Here is a 22,155-nt window from a genome sequence, read left to right on the forward strand (position 1 = left end):
TTGGAGAGTTCCCATGGTGGCTCAGATGTAATGAATCTGACTAGTATTCATGAAGACACAGGTTTGATCCCTGTCCTAGATCAGTGGGTTAAGGATCAAGTGTTGGCATGAGCTGTGGTGTAGGTCACAGACGCGGCTCAGATCTGGTGTTGCTGTGGCTGTGGTGTAGGCCAGCAGCTACAGCTCTGATTTGACCTCTAGCCTGGAAACTTCCATATGCTGCAGATGTGGCCCTAAAAAAACTAAAAAAAGGAGTTCCCATCGTGGCGCAGTGGTTAATGAATCTGACTAGGAACCATGAGGTTTCAGGTTCGATCCCTGGTCTTGCTCAGTGGGTTAAAGGATCTGGCGTTGCCGTGAGCTGCAGTGTAGGTTGGAGACGCAGCTTGGATCCTGTGCTGCTGTAGCTCTGGCGTAGGCTGGTGGCCACAGCTCTGATTTGACCCCTAGCCTGGGAACCTCCACATGCTGTGGGAGCAAAAAAAAAAAAGCTAAAAAAAATTAAAATTAATTAATTTTTAGTTATGGAATAAATAAGTGTACATATTGGAAATTTAAGGATATTAATATTGTGTAAATTTCATGAAAGTAGAATTTTGTCAAATTTGGCCACCATATATTAAATAATTAGGATTTTGTTTAAAGTTTCTATTACTCATGCATGTATTACTACACCTACTATGTAGATACTGTTGACTGAAAAAAAAAGCACGACCTAAAATTTGAGAATTACGTTTTGTTTGGAAGACATACTGGAGACTTAGGCACAGGAGCTGGCCTCTCAGCTAGCTCTGAGGGACTGTTCTGAAGAGGTAAGGGAGGGACCAGGATACCTGGGGTGGGGGGGAACAAGGTGGGGTACTTGGAACATCAAAAGATTATTGTTAATTAAAGAAAACCAGACATCTCAAGTTAATGAATTTAGCACTTTTCTCTGTAGGGGAAGATGCATGAGTCTGGGCTCATTGGAATCATCCCTTTGATATGCACCTTAACTCCTAGGGCCAGTATCCTGTTTATCTCCATCCTGAATTAACTCAGGGTGAATGGTCAGGGGTGCCTGCAGTGACTGATGGCTTAATGGCAGCATATCCTTTGTTTATAGATATAAGGTGATGTTCTTTGTTCGTGGTACCTCCTTTTAGTCATAAATTCAGCCAATGTTTGGGAGTCATTTCATGACCAATTTTTGTCTGATAGCACTAGGAAGGCTCATTCCCAGATCAGTTGGAGATTCTGTTGATGGGTCACTCCATAGGTTACTCTTTGCGTCAGGGCCTATTGATAATCTAAAATTCTCGGGAGGGCCTGTTTATTATGCTAGTTTATTATCCAGGAGATGTTTTTCCTTGTTGCTACTCCCCATATTAAAAGTTATACTGTTGCAGTTCTTCTATGCAGTTATATATGTGATCAACTATCTTGAGATATTAATTTTTTTGGAGGCCTGGTTACACATTGGGTAATGCAAGAAAAAACAATCTTATAAAATAGACAGGATATAAATAATAAAGCTAGTAACATTGTTTCTTTTTTCTTTTCTTTTTTTAGGGCTGCACCCACACCATGTGGAGGTTCCCTGGCTAGGGGTGGAATCAGAGCTGCAGCCTCTGGCCTATACCACAGCAACGCCAGATCCTTAACCCACTGAAGTGAGGCCAGGGCTTGAACCTGCATCCTCGTGGATACTAGTCAGGTTCATTTCCACTAAGCCATGACGGGAACTCCCCAACTAGTAACATCAAGAAGGTCCTAGTACAACAGAGAAAGGCACAAGGCGTAAATAATTTGAAACCAACAAGAGAGAGCAAATTAAAATAATTAATGTAACTATTTGTAATCTTCTTAAAGTAAGCCATCAAGTCCACAGGGGAGCTAGTTAGAGAAGCCAAATTCTGGAGGGAACAAATAAAGAGAAAAAGATAAATGCCTCATCTTTGTTTACAAAGTTATTCTTTATCAACTTGTTGTAGGTAAGTGTAAGAGGAAAGGTTTTCCAGTGGTATGATCCAAAATTTATCAGAAATTTATATTTGCCAAAAAGTCCTTTTCTAAAATCTTCTTAAAGATCTTCATTTTATAAAAGCATCAGAGTAAAACAGTGATTGTCTATAAATGACAAAAGACTTAATTTGGCATGGTTAAAAAAGATCTGGTTACTAGCATTGAGAACTATGTCTAGATACTCATGTTGCAACAGAAGAAAGGGTGGGGGAAAAACTGTAATTGTAATGTATACATGTAAGGATAACCTGACCCCCTTGCTGTACAGTGGGAAAAAAAAAAAAAAAAAAAGATCTGGTTACAATGTAATTGATAAGAAACAGATATTTCTGTGACAAAAAACATTTCAAGATAATGACTAGAATTATGATTGATAACACTGTATCAGGACATATCAGGGAATTCCATATAAATTTTGGGTGATCCATATTAATGACATCTAATGTTAAGAAGGTTTTATCGCCACTTATTTGAACTGTATCCCATGTAAGTGAATATAAATAAACCTAATTAGTTTAATATCCCTTTCTGAGATGTCTCAGGATTTCTTTGAAGCTGATGGTCAAAAGAACTTTAGTTAGAATTTGATATTTGGGACGTTTGTCAAAAAATATAAAAAGGTTTCAAACCTCTTGGTCAAATAGGATCATTGGTCACTATGAAACAATACTTGTTCACTTAACCAGAGTGATGAAAGATTTCAAAAGCAAATACAGATCACTTAATGGCAAAGAAACTCACAGTCTGTTACCAAAAGCAGCATTCCAAGAAAACTTTGTCTTAACAGAGGAACCAAGTCCAGTCTTGTACTAGCTCTCTTTTAATAACAAAATCCATTTACCTAACTAAATGTAATCTAATGTCAGCCTGACCATGTACAAAACTACCTTTTCAAGTCTCCCTTTCCACAACTTTCTGTATCCATATTAGTTTGTTCCTTTTTTGATCTAGAAATAATTAGCTCTAGGACAAAATCCCCTTTCTTTTCCCAGCAAGTTTATTTCTATTCTTCATATCTTCTTTTGCTGAAAACATGCATCTTACTTTCCTTGCACATAGAGATATTTCCCTTAATATTTTTGGTAGCTTTGATTATGTATTTGTTTTAACCCTGAAAAACTTTAATCTCTAGTGAAAACCTTGTAGGAACAAGTAATTGTGAGCTGTCTGCCATACCAGCATTTTCTGATTGGAATATTCCCTAGCCTGCAGGAACATACATCTTCTTATTCCCTTCTCCATGTTACAAGCAAGACATGTGTCTAATAAAGTCAAACATCTTTCATTTCCCTCTTGTAAAGAGACAAAGTAAGTAAATTTAGACCTGTTTAGCAGTTAATGCCCAGTATTTTATCTTTTTTGAAATGACCTGGGGGAGTTCTCAATTATAGCTCAGCTGATTAAGAATGTAACTAGTATCCGTGAGGATAAGGGTTTAGTCCCTGGCTTCGCTCAGTGGCTTAAGGATCTGGCACTGCCACAAGCTGTGCTGTAGGTGCAAATGAGGCTCAAATCTCACATTGGTGTGGCTGTGACAAAGGGCCCAGCTGCAGCTCCATTTCAGTCCCTAGGCTAGGAACTTCCATATGCCGCAGTTGTGGTTCTTAAAATAAATAAATAACCTGAATATTCAATCATTTAACTTGGCAAAACTCAATTTACCAAAAACCTGGAGAAACTATTTTTAGATAGATGTACCCAAAACATAATTAATTCCTAAAGAAGTTCACCTGAAAACTCTTTATCTCATTTACCTTTATAATTTATGAAAATCGTACCAATTTTTTCCTTGCTGACAAACTCTGCAATAGAAATAACATGAATATATTGACCTTCAATAAACCTAGATACAGTAGAACCAACAAAGCTAGCTAAACGCTTCAATACCAGATACTTTTGCCAAAATTCAGCCTCTGTGTCAGTGCTGAGTTTTGGATAAAGGAGAGAAGAAAATAGCTTTATTGCTTTGCCAGGCAAAGGGGACCACAGCAGGCTAATGCCTTAAAGACTGTGTCCCTCATTGGAAAGAATTGCAAGGAGTTTTATAGTAAAAAAGGAGAAAAACAGGTTTTCATATAGGAATCAGGATTGGGACAAACATGCATTCCTCTTTCTTTGGGAGAAACTTTAGTCATCAAAGATGAAGTCAGGAGGAGTTCCTATCATGGCTCAGTGGTAACGAATCCAACTAGTATCCATGAGGACATGGGTTCGATCCCTGGCCTCACTCCTTGGGTCAAGGTTCTGGCGTTACTGTGAGCTATGGTGTAGGTAGCAGATGTGGCTCGGATTTCTAGTGGCTGTTGGGGAGGCTGGCAGCCTCAGCTGCAATTCGACCCCTACCCTGGGAACTTCCATATGCCTTGGGTTCGGCACTAAAAAGACAGAAAAAAAAAAAAAAAAAACAAAACTGGAGTCAGGCGATCTCAGCATGATCACAATGGTGGTCTTCTGAGTTATTGCCTAGAATAATAGTACTTGTGAAAGGTGCACATTGATTAGGAATTAGAACAAACTAGGAAAGTCCCTCAAAAACAGCATGTGCTAATAATCTTTAACCCACAGGCAATTGTGCTCAGAATGCCTAATCTTTAGCTTGCAGGTGATGTGTTTAGGGTGCAATTAAGTCAGGGAGAAGGACAAGGAAGGACTCTAAGCTGTTCAGTTTTAAAGTACTCCTTTCTAAAGGAAGCTTATATTATTTAGGGTATCCCTTGAGAGGGCACCAGGGTCCTGCCCCAAGGCTGCACTGCTGTTCCTTGACCATTCCCCCCTTGTCTTTGCATCCCCTTCCCTCCCTGATCAGCAACTGCCTGAACCTGTCCTACTCAGGGAAGGTCATGGAAGCTGAATGAAGCTCATTCCTGAGAACAAGAAATGAGGAACACAGAAAGGTTTTTGCACCCAGGAGCCCCCCAGGGCCCTGTTGGTTTCATTCCCCACCCCCCTTTCTTTGATACTCCTCAATCTTGAGGAGAACAAGTGTTGGACAAGAAAGGAATTAATCATTTTGGAGAGTTGTTAATCATAAACTCAGCAGAGGAACTCGGTATTAGGGGGATCTTGGTTTTAAATCCCCACTTCTGTTTTACATTTTCCCAAGTCTTCCAGGGAATGGGGTGACGACCACTCTGGCTACTTCCTGCTGAAATGGGGCATAGTCCTGCCTCAATTTAGGGAATGGACACCAAATTAGAAATATTCCTGAGTTCCAAGTCCTGGATCTGAGTCTTGAATGATTAAGATCTCAATCTCTTGAACATTCTAGTGCAACAGACCCAGTTAGAAGTAGAAGGAGTGACAACTGGAACTTCACTAGACAAAAGAGAGCTCATTCTTTGAGAATTAACCCAAACCCAGTCTGCAGCGGTCACTCTGGGGAGACTTGTTGTCTGCGTGGGTTTTTTAACTTCCGATATGGTACTGACATATACATAACAATGATTATATATTTCCTTTTTCTCTGCTAATGTCTGATCTAAAGCAATTTCATTGTCTAAAAAATTTAATAATTAGAAGATTCTGGAGTTCCTGTCCTGGTACAGCGGAAATGAATCTGACTAGGAAACGCAAGGTTACAGGTTCAATCCCTGGCCTTGCTCAGTGGGTTAAGGATCCAGCGTTGCTGTGAGCTGTGGTGTAGGTCAAAGATGAGGCTCAGATCCCATTGCTGTGGCTCTGGCATAAGCTGGCAGCTATAGCTCCGATTAGACCCCTAACCTTGGAACCTCCATATGCCGTGGGTGCGGCCCTAAAAGGACAAAAGACAGACAAACAAAAAAGTAGTCAGGAGATTCCTTGAAGCCATAAGATTGCAGCTGCTGGCTACCAGCAGATATTGCTTTAAGAATGGCTAGTGGCATCCCAAGTCTAATGGGTCAGAAAGTTCTCAGCAATACAAGGGCTTGTCTGAAATCACGATCCTAATGCCACCTAGCATTACTTTGGATGTCTGAACCTTAGGTACTCCATTTTTTAATAGTATTTTCCTTGATGGCCAAGGCAGATATCACTGTTAATGACATTAGTGCTTTTCTAGATATGAGGAGATATAAGAGTTCGGTTCATAAAATGTTCTTCTGAAAAACTATCTGTCTGAAGACCTATTCTGCCAGTTTTACCAGAGCACAGAGTGCCTCACTCCTGATCTCCACCCGGAGACCTTTCAGGAGGTGTTGAAAGGCTCATGACTCAATCTGTGTAGAGGCAGATGGCAAGTGCCAATCCCCAGTTCATAGGACTCCCTCATGGTCATAAATTTGACACATAGTTTTGGGAGGCATTTCATGACTTATTTTCATCCCACGGTACGAGGAATGCTCATTCCTAGGTCTGGCAAAGATTTCACTGATAGTCCATTCAATGCGCTATTACTAGACTAGGCCTTATTACAGTAGCCAAAAGTCTCTGGACCACCTGTCTTACTAGTCTATTACGGTCCAGGGAAATATTCCCTCTTGTTTCATTTTCCCATATTTAGAATTACACTATTACAATCATAGACCTGGTAAAGAACTGTATATTTGGTTAACTGCTTCAAGTCACCTAGTCATAATTATTTTTCTTGGAGGCTCAGTCACACATTTGGTAAAATAAGTTACAATAATCTCATAAGACAGTCAAGATACAAGCAATATAGCTAATAGTTATAAGTAAATATTTAAGCCAATAGCTTCCTACTCCAAACCAGTTTTAGAGTATGTTGTCAAGACTATGGAGCACGTCACTTAAAGCAGCATAGGACCTTAGAATTCAGTAGGCTAATAGCCTGGTTACTGTCGTTTAAAATCTGTTGAGGGAAATTTCTTAAGTCTTTGATGTGGCTGATTATAGGCTCCAATCCCACTGACAGGGCAAAAATAGCTGCTAAGTTGTCGTACTAGTGGAATACAGGTTTCTTGACCCATTGGGCTCTTATCAATGGTAGATTGGTTAGGGTCATCTTTAAGTTGTTAAATATACGATCTTGAGTCTAAAGGAGGCCTAGAATATATATATATATATATATATATATACAGTTTTATATATATATAAAAAACTTCCTATTCATCCTGTTGGAAGCCAAGGCCATAAATTAGTACTACAAATTCACTGAGTTCCATTTGATGTAACCCAGCAAATCTCCCGTCAACTGACCCAGCCTGTTCCACACCAGCCACTATCTCCAAGGCTAATAATATGTAGGCATTGTTCATTGTTTCCTAATGTCACTAGGCTAGGCTGATCATTCTTAGTATGATCTAATTGTTCCCAACATAGAGGAGCCTTTAAACTTAAGTGGTCATAGGTTAGGGTTAATCAAATCAGCCCATCCCTCAATTGTGGGAGATTTCCTTCTAATAAACAGGAGGTTACAGTTTTGATTGAGACTTAGCCCATTGTTCTGAGTTTGAGTGACCCTAAAAGAAAATCCATATTTATGGTCAGGGTCAGAGCAGGTATTATTAATTGGCCAGGTGAGAAAATTCCACCCAATAATAAAATAAATTTCTTAAGGGTTATTCAGTCAGAGCCTTGGAGAGGAGAAATCCGCCAGGCAACCCAGAAGCACTAGACTCAGGTAATTGGCCACCAGCCCAATAATTGGATTGGGTTTCAAAATCAGCATAGGATAATGCTCCTGATCAACATTTGATTCATATGCAGAAGTCCAAGAAGTCAAGAAGACATTATAAGTCATCATACTGAGTCAGGTCCAGCATCTTGGACCAGCTATCTACTTCTGATGTTGTCTTCTCCTGGTATAGCTTTCCCTCCATGTGAGCATGATTTTGTCAGCAGTCCCCTCTATAGAGCAGTCCAGTGCAGGGACTAGTTCAGCATTATAGTCTGAAAATCAGGAGCTCATATTTTTCAAAAAGTCCTTTCTATAGATCTTCTTGAAGGGGAAGCATTTTTAAAAAGACATCAGAGTTAAAGCCATTAACTGCCTGTAATGACAAAAGACTTAAGAAGGCCCATTTAGGAATTCCCATTGTGGCTCAGTGGTAACACACCTGATGACTAGTATGCATGAGGATGCTGTTCAATCCCTGGCCTTGCTCAGTGGGTTAAAGATCCAGCATTGCTGTGGCTGTGGTGTCAGCCAGCAGCTGTTGCTCTGATTCAACCCCAAGCCTGGGAATTCCATATGCCATGGGTGTGGCTCTAAAAAGACAAAAAAAAGAAAAAAAAAAAAAGGCACATTTAAGATCTGATTACAATGCAGTTGACAAACTTGGTTACTGTTGAGACATCACACTGTAAAATCTGAGGAGGCTTATCACTCATTTGATATTCTCTCCATGTATTTTCCTAATTTCACTCTCCCCCTCCCCCACCTCTGGGAAGCCTGGGGCCCTTTGAACCATCACAAAGTTAGCTGAAGCCAAAAAAAAAAAAAAAAAAAACTTCAATTAGAATTTGATAGGAAGTTCACTATAAACATTTGGACAAATAAAATCATAGGTCACTGTGGATACTTTTCCCAAAGTTACAAGAGATCTCAAAAGCAAATACAGGTCACTTAAAGGCAGAGGATTTCACATAATCTGTTATTCTAATAAGACTGTTCTCTTAGCAGAGAAAAGCCAAGTTCAAGTTTTGCACCAGCTTACTTTTAATTTACTTGATTAAATTTATTTTAAACTTAGTCTTGACCATACACAAAACTTTTCTGTGTCCACTTCCCACACATCTTGCATCACTTTCTGTATCCATACTAGTCTCCCTTACTTTTCCATCCAGAGCAACAAGCTATAAGACAGTCTTTCTTTTCCCTTAATAAGATGCATTTCCATTCCTCATTCCTTCTTTACTGAAAACACGCATCCTTACTTTTCTAAAGCAACCAAGGACCGTCTTTTATAATTTCTAAAAACATGTGGTGTTTTGTTTTTTTGTTTTTTGGGTTTTGTTTGTTTGTTTGTTTTGCTTTTTAGGGTCACACCAGTGGCATATAGAGGTTCCCAGGCTAGGGGTCAAATTGGAGCTGTAGCCTCTGGGCTATGGCTTAATCAAAGCAATGTGGAATCCAGACCACGTCTTCAACCTACACCACAGCCCACAGCAGTACCAGATCCTTAACCCACTGAGCAGACCAGGAGTTGAACCTGCAACCTCATGCTTACTAGTCTAATTCGTTTCCAATGGGAACTCCTCCAGCATGTGTTTTTCTTACAGAGAACATCTCAGGGTGGCACAAATATATTAATAGTCCTAAATACCTTTAGTTTCTCTGTTTAGTAACTGATATCTCAGTGTCTCGTTTGACTTCTGTTAAACCTAAGTATAATAAGGTATTACACTTAATTTTGATAACTCTAAAGACAGGTCTGTATTAATTAGATCAACAAACATTCTAAGACAAGATATTAATTTAATACTGAATATTTTCCAGTTCACGTGAACCTAAAATTTATTCTGGCCAGTTAGTTCCCTTGCATATTTTGAGAATTTATATATGCACTTAATTTCCTTTAAGCCAATTAAGTAGGGCTCGGTTATATTTAATTTTTGATAATACCATCCCTAAGTTAAGACACGATGCATACACAAACTCATAGGCGCAGAGATCTCATAGCGTCATTTTCTAAGCTAAGTCATGAGTCAGATGTTACAAATAAAACTCACTAGTTTATAAATGATTTTTTTTTTTTTGTCTTTTTGTCTTTTTGCTATTTCTTGGGCCGCTCCCGCGGCATATGTAGGTTCCCAGGCTAGGGGTCCAATCAGAGCTGTAGCTACCGGCTTAAGCCAGAGCCACAGCAACGCGGGATCCGAGCCGCGTCTGCAACCTACACCACAGCTCACGGCAACGCCAGATTGTCAACCCACTGAGCAAGGGCAGGGACCAAACCCGCAACCTCATGGTTCCTAGTCGGATTCGTTAACCACTGCGCCACGACGGGAACTCCTATAAATGATTTTTGAAAAGACTTCTTTCCCCATTTTTTTTTTTCCTCAGTCTCAGGAATTAGAGACAGTTTAGATAAAATAGGTATTCCTGAGAGCCCAGGTCTCAAGGCAGAGTGAGAAAAGCAAGTTCACCTAGAAGGACTTATTCCCTCAAGGTCAGAATTCTGAAAAGAATTTTCTCAAGCTTGCTTTTTTGTTTGTTTTTAATTGTATATATATAGAAAAAAAAAAAAGCAGTTTTGGAATTTTTAAGAGTCTCACCCGAATCAATTTTCTCTGGAGTCTAAGGAATATTTTGGCCATACAGTGTTAAAATGAAGTATTTGTTATCAATAAAATATTGATAGTCTTAGCCTCTTTCCATTCGGACAGCATTCACCCACGAGGGCTGTGCAGTAGAGCAGAGTCAGAATTTCCTATTTTGACAAGGCAGAATGGCTATCACAAATGACAACACAGAACATAAAGTACAGGTCACACAGGCATGGCCGTCCTAATCAGACATTCCCTTAAATTCAAGATTGTAGTCACTTGAAGAACCTACAGAGACACAGAACCTTCAGATCTAAGTACTAATAAACAGTAAATGGAAATATCTTGGGTCTTCAAAGGGAGAAAAAGAGAAAAGGGAGAGGAAAGGGGAAAAGTTCAACAAAGTCTCTAGTCCTTTGCCCCGTCAGGGCACTCTGGCCAGTCGTCTGTGACAGGAGGAGACCAGGGATCAAAGGGTCCCAGTTGCAGCCACGGGGTCGCTCTGTTGGCTGGTGACCTGGTCCTCAAGTACCCCAAGTCATCAGGATGCCAGTCAAGGCAAAGAAAGGATATCCCACTAGAGTTGGGAATTCTGAAAAGATTTTTTTCTTCAAAGCGAGTTTTCTTTAATAACTGCATATGCAATAGAAAAGCCTATTTTGGCTATTTTTAGAGCAAGTTTTGTCCTTTAATACTCAATTAAGTAGATACTAGAAATAAGTTTTGAACAAACATAAATCTTGCTGAGGTGTTGGAGGCTGGCTTTTGGGCGCTTCTCATTTTTCTGTTTGCGACTCTATTTCCTAGTTTAAGGTTGAATTTGTCAGAGATAAAGTTTTACTAATGACATTCTGTGGTGGGCCAGTGTGCTGCTTGAGAACTTAATTCCTCTAGGTTTTAACCCAGAGTTGCTTCAGCTTGTTCTTACGTGTTTCGGATCTCTAAGTGGCAACTAGGACACCATGGGTGCTCAGATGGCTGAATGGCCAATTATTCACGTCCCCTGTTGATCAGGTTTTAATTAATGGGTGAGTTTCCCTGTAGGACCACTGCATGGCGTGAGGACTCAGCCACCATCACCCCCATTAAATTTCTCAGTCACCTGAGAAAGCGGTAACCGACCCAGCCAGAGGAGCCTTGTCCCTCTTCTTCAGCGCAATGGCTCTCGTGTATTATTTTCACCTTTATCCCAACAAATTCCATTAAGGCAACTGAACTGAGGAAAAGCATCAGATCAGCCTCCTAACCAAACTTTCAGCCAAGACCCCTCAGTCTCTTCCAGCTAAGCAGGTGGCAAGTCATTGGTTTATAGCTAAAGTTGACTAGTTGCCTGCGATCATCCCCAGGCAATTTTGGAGATGTTTCCCAGATTGATTTTGTAAGCTGAGGCCTAGGCTAGAACCTCTGTCAGAATCTTTTCTAGGATACCATCAGATGGAATTAAATACTCGCGCACAAAACCGAAAACAAAACTGGAATCGTCACCAGCCAAAAGGAAGCCACAAAATTACAAATGGGATCTCCCAAAAGGAAAATCCCCAAATGGGAACCAAAGGTTCCCCAGATGGACAAGTCCCAAGGGGCCTTGGAGCACACACTGGGGGACTTACCCAGATGCTGGCAGAGGTGTGACATCCCAGATGCTACTTTTCTCCTTCACAAAAAGGTTTCTTGAAGTGGGAAGTTGTGGTCGACAGGAGCAGTGGGAAAGGAAGGAACTCCCCCAAGGCCAGTGGAGCCTCCGCAGCTGCTGAGGTGGTCCTTGCCTTCTGATCACTTTTCCAGCCCAGAGTTCCAACTTCTGAGATGGCCAGTCAGGTCTCCTCGGGGCCTGGCCCTGCAGCAGGAAACTCTCAGTAATATGGCCTCTGAAAGAGTCCTCCAACCCTCCACTCACCTGAAGGGAGACTGGCATGGAGTGAAACCTCACAGCTTTCCATCAAGCTGGAGCCCTGTGGGGCCACCTGCCCACAGGCAGATCCTGGACAAGCCCACAGAATTTGTTGCCAGATTTCGGCCTCTGTCTGCTGTTGCAGAACTGAAACACGGAGACAGCGTTTTGGGTAAAGGAGGAAAAAATAGCTTCACTTGCTTTGCCGGGCAAAGGTGGCTACAGTAGGCTAATGCCTTAAAGACTCTGCCCCCACTCCCCCAAGAAAGAATTGTAGGAGTTTGTTTTTTTTTTTTTTTTTTTTTGTCTTTTTTACCTTTTCTAGGGCTGCTCTTGCGGCATATGGAGGTTCCCAGGCTAGGGGTCTCATCGGAGCTGCAGCTGCCGGCCTACACCCCAGCTCATGGCAATGCCAGATCCTTAAGCCACTGATCGACGCCAGGGATCGAACCCGCAACCTCATGGCTCCTAGTCGGATTCATTAACCACTGAGCCACGATGGGAACTCCAGGAGTTTTATAGTAAAAAGGAGAAAAACAGGTTTTCAGATAGGAATCTGGATTGATACAAACATGCATTCTTCTTTTTTGGGGGAAATCTTAGTCATCAAAGCTGGGGTCAGGAGGTCTTGGCACGATCACGATGGTGGTCTTCTGGGTTATTGCCTCGAATAACAGTACTTGTGAAAGTGGCATATTGATCAGAGATTAGAACAAACTAGGAAAGTCCCTCAAAAACAGCATGTGCTAATAATCTTTAACCCACAGGCAATTGTGCTCAGAATGCCTAATCTTTAGCTTGCAGGTGATGTGTTTAGGGTGCAATTAAGTCAGGGAGAAGGACAAAGAAGGTGTTCAGTTTTAAAGTACTCCTTTCTAAAAGAAGCCTATATTATTACTTTGGGTATCCCTTGAGAGGGCACCAGGGTCCTGCCCCAAGGCTGCACTGCTGTTCCTTGACCATTCCCCCCTTGTCTTTGCATCCGCTTCCTTCCCTGATCAGCAACTGCCTGAACCTGTCCAGGAAGCTCATGGAAGCTGAATGAGGCCCATTTTCCTAACTAGAAATGGGAAGCACAGAAAGGCTATTGTACCCAGCCCCACAGGGCCCTGCTCAGTTTCATTAAGTTAATATCTAATATTTCCAAGATCACGTGAACCTGAAATTCATTCTGGCCAGTTTTCTTTATATTTAGAAATATTTAATTTGTAAGCACTTAACTTTTAGGTCAGTTAAATAGAACTCCTTTAAATTCAATCTTGGTAATATTTTCTAGAAGTAGAGACATATGTATAATGTACACACAGATATGAACAGACAAAACGACATCTCATAGCTTTGCTCTAAAAACTTAGTTGTGAATCAGGTGTTAACAGTATAAACTCACTAGTTTCTAAATAACAGTTGGGTAAAGTTAATTTGTTTGCTCAATTAAGGCTTAGCTATTTGTAGGAAAGAATTTTAAGATTTGTATTTGTCCTTCATAATCTGTAAGAAGGTAGCGAATTACTTTTTATGTGATGGAGTCTTTCCAGTGGTTTAAGTTTAAAAAGGCCTTCCCCTTTTCCCCTTGGTTTCAGGTTTTACCTGGTTGAGCTAATTAGGTTCAGCCTCTTGTGGCTGCAATTGTGGGCTCTATTTACATTTCTGATTTGTAGAGATGTCCAAGACAAAGGCAGTTGCTTTTAATTCTCCAAAGAACTTGTCTGCTGCCTAAATGCTGTTAAAAGATTGATTTTTCCAACTGTATTTTCTTTCATTTGCTTTTATATCAGTGGAGAAGATTTCTAGCTAAACTGAAAATCAAGAGTTCCATATTCTAGAAATTCAGGATTTAATTTATCATGCCTTCAAAAGCTTGCATAAGGCATTCAACAAAGGCCCTCTTTCTGAGTGTACGGGTTAGACACAGAGCAAAATCTCTATTATTATTATTTTTATTGGCCCCTGAATATTGTTCCCAGTTTACTTTGTATTGTGAGGCTCAGGGAACGCTACTGGTACCCTTTAGTATGTTTAATTAACATTTCCTGAGGGGCAGAGTCACATGTCCTGGCTTTTATATAAGCAAGGGACACATGCCCCATGAAATATGGCTATTCCACAGTATAATCAAACAGAAGAGATGTAACCATTTTATATGAGGTTTATTTAAACATACCAATTTTTATAAGCTTTCGTCCAATTCCATCAAGCGTTATGCCTTTGACTTTAGTTTTCATTAGGACCCAGTCAACAAGCCTTGGTTTTATAGGGACTCCTAGAAGCTTTTCTTTCTTTTTTATTCCCTGACCATTGTATCTATTTTGTATAAAAGGCTCTGATGTCCCCAGTGAGGAGCTGAGCCAAGGGACCTCAGGCCCTTTTGTCAGTCCCTTAACTTGAAAATTGGCATAACTGTTGCCCCAAGTAATTGTTGGTCAGTTGTCTCAGTTTAATTTTCTTCCAGCCTTTTAAATATATGCTTTTTAAACTGGGATAAATAGAGTAGACTTGTTTGAAGCTCCTTAATGTTGGGGACCAGTAGAGTGTCCCTTTGGTCCATCCAACCTTAGGTAATGTTGTATCAAAACCTTTTGTTTTAATGCCATTAACATCTGTCTTGTTCATCCCATTTCTTAATAACCATCTATAGATGTCTTTATCCTTTTGGGACAGGCCCCTTTAAAATTTCCACCTGATTAGGAAGAAGTCTCGGACATTCCCTTCAGCTTTGTGTGTGTGTGTGTGTTTTTTTTTTTTTTTAATTTCCCTGTTAATCAACCTAGTTGACATTAATTACCCTAATGTTTTTAATCTGTGAGACTCATGAGGGAAGCAGAGATCACAAATAATCCTTCCCAGACTTGGAGTTCCTGTCGTGGCCCAGTGGTTAACGAATCTGACTAGGAACCATGAGGTTTTGGGTTCGATCCCTGGCCTCACTCACTGGGTTAAGGATTCTGGCGTTGCCGTGAGCTGTGGTGTAGATCACAGACACAGCTTGGATCCCAAGTGGCTGTGGCGGGCGGCTACAGCTTCCAATTAGACCCCTAATCTGGGAACCTCCATATGCCGTGGGTGTAGCCCTAGAAAAGACCAAAAAAAAGAAAGAAAAAAGGCTTCCCAGACTGTTTTTTGTTTGTTTTAAAGGAGTTCTTAGATTAACCATTATACGTATTTTTTGCCCCCTTCTAATTTATTTTTTTCATAGGTACTAATAAAACAGCTGTTCATAATGAGAGCTCTCTGAAAACTTAGGAGTTTAGAAGTTACTCCAATTTAAAGGATCCATTATCTGGCCATTAATGAGATATATCTTAATAGTGACTCAAACCAATTAAGACTCAAGAGGCATTCCTCACAAGAGAATGTGAAGGATGCCCTTGAACCAAGGTCCAGGCTTATTCCAAGAAAGTAAAGGCCTTATCATCATACAGACTGATGCAACAAAGGTTAAAATGACAAAACGCCTCTGAGACTTGTCACAGAGGAGAATGGTTCAGAATCCAATCTCCCAAATTGGCTGCCAAATGTACACCATGTGTGTACCTTCCGGATGGCACAGTCCAAGTTTCCACAACACACGCGCGCGTCCACAACACACGCGTGCGCGCGCACATACACAAACACACACACACACAATGCTAAAGAAGAGCAGTTAGAACTTTTACATCTCAAAGACACAGGAAGAGAAATGCATTGTCCCCCAGGACTTTTGTTTGCCCAAAAAAAAGAAAGAAAGAAAAAACAGGTTGTGGGAACATCAGAAGATTTTTGGTAATTAGAAGTTCCTTTGTGGCACAGTGGGTTAAGGATCTATGTTGCCGCAGCTGCCATGAGGGTTTGATCCTTGACCCAGAATCTTCCACATGCTGTGGGCACAGCCAAGGGGGTAAAAAAAAGAAGACTATTGCTAATTTAAAAAAGCAGACATCTCAAGTTGAGGAATTTAGCACTTTTCTATGTATGGGAAGATGCAAGAGTCTAGGCTCATTGAAATCAGTCCTTTGGGAGTTCCCTTTGGGGCTCATGGGGTTAAGAACCCGACTAGTATTCATGAGAATGCAGGTTCGATTCCTGTCCTCACTCAGTGGGTTCAGGATTTGTCATTGCTGCACATTGCAGCACAAGTCACAGATGCGGCTCAGATCCGGTGTTGCTGTGGCTGTGGCGTAGGCTTCAGCTGCAGGTCCAATTCAACCTAGCAGGAACCTCCATATGCTGCAGATGTGCTGTAAAAAGAAAAAAAGAAAAAAAAATTCCTTTGATATGCTCCTTAACTATCTAGGGCCAGTGTCCTGTTTTCTCCATCCTGAGTTCCCTCAGGGCGCACAGTGTAGGGTGTGGGAGGCTGCATGACTGGTGGCTTGATGGCTGCAATATCCTTTGTTTAGTTATCTGGCAAGCAACATTCTTCATCCATAATATGCTTTATGCTTTTTGGAATATCAAAGTAATGGGATGCTGTCTGCCCTACTCTTATTTAGTTAAATCATACCAAAATTAATATTTCCATTTTCCTTGGATGTTTAGATCATTGCTATTTTCATAGCCTGTTGTTAGCACTATTGGCATCAAACAGATAGATGCAAATGCACATCAGTGAGATTTTGACATGGTGATGTTATGAGTTCAGCAGACCTTTTGACCTGATTTCTGTACAAAATTTAGCCAAGGTATCTAAGTGTTTAAATCTCTAAAGCAAAGTATCAGATTTGTTTCAGAAAGAGGTTAAAAGTCATAAATTTTTTTACCCCCTGAAAGAAATCAGATTACCCAGTTCCAAATACTTCCAAGGAAATCTGTAACTGTATAAGCAATAACATTACAGTTTTGTCTGATACCAAGTCTTCACTTTTCAGAAGCAAATAATAATTTCTATTCATTAAACCACAATGTATCATAAAACAAACTTATCTTTAATGGGAAATAATATAAATATTTAAGAAATATTTTTGAATAATAATAATGATATTTGAGCTCTGGAACTGAGCTCTCCTACAATATCTTTATTGGTTTTTTTTTTTTTTTTCAAAATTTAGGATAGGTGAAGGGTTAACTAAGTTTTAAAAAATTACTTGTAGTCTAAGTTTTTAGTAAACTGTTTACAAGTAGAGAAAATTAATTACTGTGGTTTTCTTTTTTTAAGAGTAATTATCAGGGGAGTTCCACTTGTGGCTCAGTGGGTTAAGAACCCAACATAATGTCCATGAGGATGTGGGTTTGATCCCTGGCTTTGCTCAGTGGGTAAACTGCAGCATAGGTTATACATAAGGTTCAGATCTGGTATTGATGCTGTGGCTGTTGTGTAGGCCTGCAGTTCCAAATGAACCCCTAACCCAGGAGTTTCTTTATGCCGAAGGTACAGCCATAAAAAGAAAAAAAAAAAAAAAGAGTAATTATCGAAAACAGATTTTTAAAGTTTGAGAGGCTTTAGATTTGTCATTTCAAATCTCTTTTCTTCCTGCATTCATCATCATCTTTAGTTATTGTCTGATGCCAGGTTTTTACTTCTTAAAAAATCATTTTATTGGAAAGAACAAAACATATTAATTACTAATTATGTAGTTGGTTGCTAAAAAATTAGCCTCTGCTAGGCTGGTGTCTCTCCTTTTAATCAGAAAAAAAAAAAAGCAACATGTTTCCACACAGCTCAGATTCCATTACTCCAGAGATCATTTCAGATCCAATTGTAGCCTCAGAGCTTGGCTAAGATTGGCTGGGGTCATCTGAACTCTGCTGTAAATGGGGGTTGTAGATGCCCTAATACCTCATAAGGTTATCAAGGGTAATATGTGGTATTAAAATTGAAAATTTCTAACTGGTCAGTATGTCCATGAAAATGTAAATTTTCATAACATATTCCAAATCCACGCAAAAGTCTTCGTTGATCTTTATTCTTTGTTTTTACATATTTAGAAGCCTGTTTCTGTGCAGGTAGATGCTTCATTACAAGAGATAAATTAAAAACTGGAGAAGGTGTCATTGTTATTGCCCTATAACCCAGGAATTAGTTTCAGGAAATTAAACCAGAGATTTGCAGATTCCTGGATGACAGTTAAAATTGTACCTATCCAGTTAATAAAGTGTATTGGCCACTTGCTTTGTGTAAGACACAATAGATCCTATATCATAGTATTTCTAAGGCAAAGATTGACTGTAGACCTGAGAGCTAATGGAGTGGGGAGAGTTAATAACTTGCTGAATTCAAACTCAGACCCCAAAGCCTGTAACTTTACCGCTGCCTTTCTCTATATTGACTTTTTTGTTTACTTTGTTTTCAGTTAATAAATAATGTTTTTAGCAGCTTTAGGTTGAAAGCAAAGTTGAGCGGAAAGTACACAGAATTTCCATGTAACTTTACCCCAGTCCGCATTAACATCCTGTGTTGGTGTAGTACGTTTGTCACAAGTGGGGAGCCAGTAGTGATACATTATCGTCAAAGTCCATAGTTTATATTATTTCACACTGTGTGTTATGCATTCCATGGGTTTAAGAAATGTGTAGGGAGTTCCTGTTGTGGCGCAGTGGAGATGAATCTGACTAGTGTCATGAGGATGTGGGTTCGATCCCTGGGCTCCCTCACTGGGTTGGAGATCCGGCATTGCTGTGGCTGTGTCAGCCAGTAGCTGTAGCTCTGATTTGACCCCTAGCCTGGGAACTTCCATATGCTGAGGGTGAGGCCCTAAAAGGTGAAAGGAAGGGAGGAAAATGTGTAATGTCAAGCATCCGCCATTACTTACAGTGTCACACAGAACAGTCTCACTGCCCCACAGTCCCCTGTGCTGCACAGTCCCTTCCCCCCTGTTCCTCAACTCTGACACCCACTCATCTTTCTGCTGTTGTTCATTTGGAAGCATACAGCATGTAGCATTTTCAGGTTGGTTCCTTTCAATATGCATTTGCATTTCCTCTTTGTCTTCATGGCTAATAGCTCCTTTCTTTCTAACACCAAATGCTATTCCACTGCATGGATGCACCACATTCTATTTACTCACCTCATGAAGGACGTCTTCCAAGTTTTGATCATTATGAATAAAGATGCTATAAGCATTCATGTAAAGATTTTTAAAATAATTCTAGATACGGTATTTCATTGTGGTAAGAATACAACATAAGATATGCACTCTTGACAAAATTTTAAAAGTGCCTTATTGTTGACTGTAGGTACACCATTGTCCAGCAGATCTCTAGTTTATTCATATTGCTTGGCTGAGGGTTTTGTGTGGATGTTAACTTCCAGCTCACTTTGGTAACTGCCAAGGAGGACAATTGCAGTTGCTGCATCCTACGTTAGGAGTCTGTTTAGCTTTGTAGGAAACTGCCAGACTGTCTTTCAGAGTGGCTATACCGGTTTTGCATTCCCACCAGCCATGAATAAGGCCTCCTGTTGCTCCACGTCCTCTCAGCACAATGGGGTTGTCATTGTGCTGGGTTTTGGCCATTCTAATGGGTGTGTAGTGGTGTCTCCTTGTTTTAATTTGCACTTACCTAATGACACAGGATGGTCAGCATCTTTTCCTGTGCTTGTTTCCCATCCAGATATCTCTGTTGGTGAGGTGTCCAGATCTTTTGCCCATTTTTGAGTTGTCTATTTTCTCGAGTTGTGTGAGTTCTTTGTATATTTCAGATAGCAGCCCTTTATCAGATATGTGTTTTACATATATTTTCTTCCAGTGTATGGCTTGACTTTTTATTCCTTCATGTTGGCCTTCTAATCCTTCTGATTTATGACTCTAGCTTACCTTTTTCTAGAGAATTACACTAAAGGAACATTAGCCATTTAAAAATACCATGAGTCGGAGTTCCCATCGTGGCACAGTGGTTAACGAATCCGACTAGGAACCATGAGGTTGCTGGTTCGGTCCCTGCCCTTGCTCAGTGGGTTAATGATCCGGCGTTGCCGTGAGCTGTGGTGTAGGTCGCAAATGCGGCTCGGATCCCGTGTTGCTGTGGCACTGGCGTAGACCAGTGGCTACAGCTCCGATTCGACCCCTAGCCTGGGAACCTACATATGCCGTGGGAGCGGCCCAAAGAAATAGCAAAAAGACAAAAAATAAATAAATAAATAAATAAAAATAAAAAATAAAAATACCATGAGTCAATCATAAATGATTACCCTGATAAAGAAGAGTATGAAAAGGACTCGTAGTCAACAAATATTTATGCATATGTAGGCTAATACTGGGATTTAGCATACAAAAAGGAAAAGACAAATACTTTAGGAGTATTCTATCTACTGGGGAATACAGACAGCTAAAAACCGGTATTTATGTTTGTACTATTTTTTTGGTCATTATCCTAAAAAGAAATCTCCTCCCCATTAACAACCACTCCCCAGCCCCTCCAGACCTAGGCAACAACTAATCTATTTTGTGTTCTATAAGTTAGTCTGTTCTGAATATTTCCTGTACATAGAATCATATAATATGTGGTATTTTGCAGCTGGCTTCTTTCACTTAACATCATGTTTTTAAGATCTATCTATGTTGTAGCATATATCATTACTTAATTTCTTTTTATTGCTGAATATTATTCCATTATATGGATATATTGCTTTTTATTTATCTACTCCCTAATGGACATTTGGGTGGTTTCTACTTTGGGGCTGCTATGAATAATGCACCTATGAACATCCATGTACAAGTTTGTTTTCTTTTATCTGAAGTATAAACATACACTATAAACTGTATATTTAACGTTTTCAGGGACTGCCAGATTGTTTTCCAAAATGGATACACTGTTTTACATTCTCACCAGCAGTGTGTGGGTTCCAGTTTCTCCACATCCTCACCAATACTTGTTTTTTGTTTTTTTTGTTTTTTTAATTTCTGAAACATCTTGTCTTTTCACCAGTTCTGGTTATGATCTCTTATTGATTATAACCATCCCAGTGGATATAAAGTAGGATCTTATTGTGGTTTTGATTTGTATTTCTCTTATGGTTAATGATATTGAGCATCTTTCCGTGTGCTCATTGGCCCTTTGTTTATCTGCTTTGTGGAAACATCTGTTCAGATTTTCTGTGTGTTTTTTAATCAGGTTATTTGCCTTTTTATTATTAGGAGTTCTTTATACATGTTAGATAAAAGTCCCTTATCAGATGTATGATTTATAGATACAGTCTCCCCTTCCGTGAGTTCTTTTTTTCCCTTTGATGGTATCTTTTGAAGACAAAATGTTTTAATTTTGATGAAGTACAGTTTACATTTTCTCTGTAGCTAAGAAACCATTGCCTAATCCAAGGTCACAAACACATACACTTTTTTTTTTTTTTTTTTTTTTTTTTAAGATAGCACAGAGTTCCCATACAACTCTCATTCGGAGTTCCTTTTTCTGTTCCAGGACCTAGTCCAGGGCTTTCAGTTGTCATGTCTCTCATGTCAAGTCTGCTTCACTGCCGCACTTCTGCTGTCTTTTCTTGTCTCTTTTGACCTTGACCCCATCAGTGAGGACTGGTCAGGCACTTTTTTTTTTGGTCCTTTTTAGGGCCTAGCATACGGCATAAGGAAATTCCCAGGTTAGGGGTCAAAACACCACAGCCATGGCAATGCAGAATCTGAGTCATGTGTGCAACCTACACCACACACAGCTTGTGGCAATGCCAGATCCTTAACCCAGTGAGCAAGGCCAGGGATCAAACCTGGATACTAGTTGGGCTTGTTACCGCTGAGTCATGATGGGAATTCCTGGTCAGGCACTTTGTAGGACATCCCTTGATCTGAGTTTGTCTGGTGATTGCTCATGCTTGAACTCCAGTTGTGGGTTTGGGAGAGATACACCACAGAGCTACAGAGCCCTTCCCATCACATCAAGTCAGACGTCTGTGATATCGGTGTGTCTTGGTAATATTAAACTTAATCACCTGGTTTAAGTGTCTGTTCTGTTTCTGCGGTCTATCACTATAATCCTTTATGCTGTGACTTTTTCTTTTAAAATAATTGATCAAATGGAATTCACTTTGATGTAAGGAGAGAGGTATTCTTTTTTCCAAATGACTTTCTACCTATCTCTGACCATTTAATGAGGAACTCTATCTTCTTTCTGGTTTGAAGTGGCATCTTTGTCATATACCAAATCCCTGTGTGTCTACTTCTGTCTACTTCTGAACTCTATTCTGTTCCTTTGAT

The 22,155-nt window shown here is 40.0% G+C and overlaps 1 protein-coding gene across 3 annotated transcripts in view; it reads left to right on the plus strand.

Moving 5' to 3' along the window:
• ETFDH (electron transfer flavoprotein dehydrogenase) overlaps positions 1-22,155 on the plus strand; it is a 47,284-nt gene that overhangs the window by 1,306 nt on the left and 23,823 nt on the right.

The sequence above is a fragment of the Sus scrofa genome, chromosome 8, assembly GCF_054392235.1.
Source record: "Sus scrofa isolate SSC_HxYL_T2T_F1_AM1 chromosome 8, Sscrofa_HxYL_maternal_Yorkshire_Landrace_v2.0, whole genome shotgun sequence".
In the NCBI taxonomy this organism is placed as follows: domain Eukaryota; kingdom Metazoa; phylum Chordata; class Mammalia; order Artiodactyla; family Suidae; genus Sus; species Sus scrofa.